This window comes from Notamacropus eugenii, chromosome 4, assembly GCF_028372415.1.
Source record: "Notamacropus eugenii isolate mMacEug1 chromosome 4, mMacEug1.pri_v2, whole genome shotgun sequence".
In the NCBI taxonomy this organism is placed as follows: Eukaryota; Metazoa; Chordata; class Mammalia; order Diprotodontia; family Macropodidae; genus Notamacropus; species Notamacropus eugenii.
Window position 1 is genome coordinate 232,482,911 of NC_092875.1, and position 4,386 is coordinate 232,487,296.

The following is a 4,386-nucleotide window of genomic DNA, read 5'->3' on the forward strand; positions in this document are numbered from 1 at the left end:
TGTGTTATGGGAATGTTTATGCATATGATAAAATGAAAAATGTTTATGCAAATTCATGGGATTTTGAAGCTGAGAGATGCCTTTGAAGACATATAATCTAATGTCTTCATTTTATAGGTGAGGAAATTAAGAGCTTAAGAGGAAGACTCAAGGTCACACAGGCACTAAATGGCAGAGGCCATGATTAGAACTTAGATTTTTGGATACCACATCTGGTTCTCACACTTTGGTTAGCTTCCAAGAATCTACTTGGAAATGGCCTCCAAAGTAACATCAAATGCAGCCTCCCCTTCTGTCTACTCTCTACTCTGTGAAATCAGACTTGTTCCTTTCTCAGGGAAAGTTTATCAGTTGCCCATCTCTGCACTGGTAGTTCTCCTCTCTGTCCTGAAAGAATCTCAGAGTTCCAAGGCATGCTGGGTACTTTTCTCCCTAATTATAAAAGGGAGTTCATTCCTGTTGAACATTTTTACAGGGCAGTGACTGCCTTAATCCCAGCCCCAGACAGGGAACACAGACTCAGATATTGGGAAGAGAAGGGATGGACCCCAAATTGTTGAAATTCAGTCAGTAGAAAGGTGAGATAGCTACTGCCAAGGCAATTGACATTCAGCTGGGCACACTGGGCCGTAAGACTACCACTTGAAGGATAAGTGCTACATGGGAGTGAGGTATGGGAGTGGGCACTGATTACTGAGAGAGGAAAACTAGCAGCAAGGTAAATCTCCTTCCAATTGGTTATATGGATATGGGCTTTGATCACCTATAATGGTCAGAGCCATTTTGGATTGTAAGGGCATGTGGTCAGAAGTGTATGGATCCATTAGACTCCTGCTTTATAGCATCAGCAACTGAGCCACAATCACTGTGAAGAATATTCTGCTCAAAGGATTTGGGTAAAGGTGAGTATTCCTGCCTAACAGTCCCATTTGATAAGACTGACCTCCCTATTCTGTGCAATTTGATTTTCTTTTTTGCCAAGGATTGAATTGATTATTAGGTTTTTCCACTTGTCAGTGAGTTATACCAAAATTTTGACTTTTTGAATATGTCACCCTTCTGAAGGTTATTTGAGGTATACATCAGTGTAGAGCTTGGGACTCTTTTTTTTTTTTTTTTTAAATCCCACTGTACCAAATTCTTAGCTCTCTTTGATTTCAGTAAGAGTGCTAATCCCATAACAGGTAAGTGGAATTCACTGGGATAACCAGTGTGTTCTTCATTGCTACCAACAGTTACATGGACTTTGTTTCAGTCTCCTGGCTGTCATTCATTTGTTCTTCTTCATTTGGATTCCAACTTGATAATGCATTTGATAAGGTATAACAAATCCAAACAAAAGGTGACGCTGTTTAATATTTCTCAGACTCAGAAAGGCAGTTATAACAACCAAGCAATTAGTTGATCAGGAATTCAGGAACTAAAATCCCACTAACCATCATGACAAATATTCATGTTGTGGTACTTTGTTTTTGTGTGTCAGTTTTGGTGTGTCAGTTAAGCAGAGTGCTTAGGTCACTTCACAAAATGGTTATTGGATAAATGAACAAGAATGATTCTATAGTTCAATGAATGATCGTGTCAGTTTTTATTTAAATTTCTGCACTGAAAAGAAAACAATGAAAGTATAAAGAAAACATTCTCCATAAAGGTCCTCTCATAGCTCAGTTTTTCATTTTAATGTGAATGAAAGCCTCTGGATTGGTGATAGAGAGTATTTTCAGATGTTCAGGATGAGGGCTGAAATAAATAATAGAAAGATCTGAACCTCAAAGTGACAAAATTTTAATAACTATGAAGTGAATATTAAATAAAAAATACAATTGGTTTGTTTCCAATTTTTTTCTTCTTGAAACATAAATGCTTACTTTAAAATCTGTTCCCTAAACCAAGAATTTTGTATGTCATAGTTTCTTTTGGCAGTCTGGTGAAGTCTATAGCCTCCTACTTGGAATTTTCAAAAATTAAATAAAATTAAATATATAGGATCACAAAGGAAACCTACAATATTGAAATGAAGATATAGTTTTTTTTTCTATCCAAGTTTATGAACCACTCCACTATCACCTGAATTCTACTGGAGGACCCTAGATGAAAAATTCCTGTCCTACACCTACTTATTTTGTGAGCATAAGGAGGTCTTCAGATAAGCCATAGAATACCAGAGGAAGCAATACTCAGCCCCCCATTTTCAACTCTCATGATAAGTCCTTGGGATTATACATGAGATGATGAAATGATATTTCCCTTCTTCGCTGATAAATGAAAAACATTGTGTTTACTGACATCTCCTTAATTACTACAGTCCTGACTTTCCCAAAGGGCCAGTTTTAATCAAAGTTGTGAAGTAAGAGAGAGATATTTTTTGTCATCCAGCATTTAGGACCATAGGATTTGAAGTTGGAAGGGGTTTTAGAGAATCATCTAGTTTAACTCCTTCATTTTGTAGATGAAGAAGTACAGGAGTAGGAAAATGATATGACTTGCCTAAAGTCACACAAGTGATAAAAGGTAGGATTGAATTCAGGTCCTGTGATTCCAAATCTAGAAACTTTTCCCTCCACTATACCATCTTGCCTTCTTTTACGGCTTTCCCTTTCCCTTTGCCATCCCCTCCCTCTACCTTCCCTCATTTTCTGGAGTTCTCAGGCTGTACCCTTCTTCTATTCAGGTAGTGAGGAGAAACTGTAGGGAGAATGCTGGATTTGGAGTCAGAAGGCCATAAATTCAAATCCTAACTCTGATATTTACTATCTGTGTGACACTGGGTACCTTTCTCAGTCTCAGTTTTCTCATCTGTAAAATGGGGATAATTGCAGTACCAACTGCCCAAGTTGTTAGGATCAAATGAACTAGCATCGAAAGGGTCTTGTACAACATTAATACTAACTATTATTATTAGGAAGAAAACACATTTGATCAAATAATTCACACTTAGGTATTAGAACTTTCACATTGCCTACTCCTGGGGTATTCTAAAAGGGACAATGTTTTAGACAGAGAAATGGATTTCTAATGGTGGAATTTCAGCTATCCATCACAGGTCAACAGAGGAGCTATTTTTAGGAAGGAGAGTCTTCCTGGAGCCTCTCAAACATAGAGTACTGTTGGCTTCACTACTAAGGAGGGCCTGCTCTACTCGGCACCAGATGATTGTCTGTTGCTTTAGTTAGGGTGAGGGAAAGTTTATATTTTCAGAGACATGCCTTTATACTTTTAAAAAGAATGACTGAAGGCGTGGACTTTTGGGAGGAAGGGATTTCCCTGATTATATGAAATAAATGAGTATAGCTGCCTTTAGGTTCTTCAGATGAAAATTTCCAAGGATTATCATTATTCTTTTGACAGGTGGACTGCAGCTAACTCCTTGTTCCGAGTTTGAGGAAGAGAAACCTGTGCAGGCAATTAGGGACAAAGTGTCCCGGACTGGGCCTCACTCTTCATTCGTCCAGCCTGGGCTTATCCTGCTCTTTTCTCTGCCTGCCATGTAATCCCTGGAGAAAGTGTGTGTGTGTGTGTGTGTGTGTGTGTGTGTGTGTGTGTGTGTGTGTGTGTGTGTGTGTGTGTGTGTGTGTAGGTGGGTAGTGATTGAGACAAGGGGAGGAGAGTGACCTTGCAAATCCTCCCAACTCAGTGCCAAGCTGTGTTGGAGTTGCTAGGGAGTTTTTTCAGCATTTGCGGAAATGAAGGAGCTCATGGGAAAAGCTTATCCCTCATTTCTAGCGGGACAATGGAGCTGTGTGGCCAAGGATTACTGCAGCCAGCCACAAAAGCATCTCCTCCTTTTAATGGGGAAATCAACACCATGTATCCAATGACCCCCACTGCTTGGGGGGGTGGAGATAGCCTAATAACAGAGCAGAGTAACACTTTTTCTCTTCTCATGAAAGTAAAGCCCTCTAGGTATGGAAATATCACTGTTTAGTGACTGACATTTCACCCGACTTTTTGCTATTCAGACTACACAATAACATTCCAGCAGGATAATTCATGGGGTGAAAAATCTCATTAGGGCATTTCTAGAAGTGCTTATCACAGATGTGCCAGTCAGATATCTGATGGAAGCACTTCCACGGAGCTCGTGGGGAGGAGGGGTTCCTAGGCTCAGCTTCAGGGGGTCACAAAAGGTAGTGTCCTTCAATGGATACTTTAAAATAGCCCATATTTATAGGGCACTTGAAGATTTGTGCATAGGTTTATACGCAGGAAAGAGATTTCCTACCAACAAACCTGTATGGTTGATGGTGCAAAGGTAATTAGACTCATTCTACAAATGAATGCTAGAGCACGAAGTTTTGGTTGAGCAGAAAGAGTGACAGATTTGGAGTCAGAGTCCCTGGGTTAAAATCCCAGGCACTGCCACTTACTAACACCTAAATGATATTG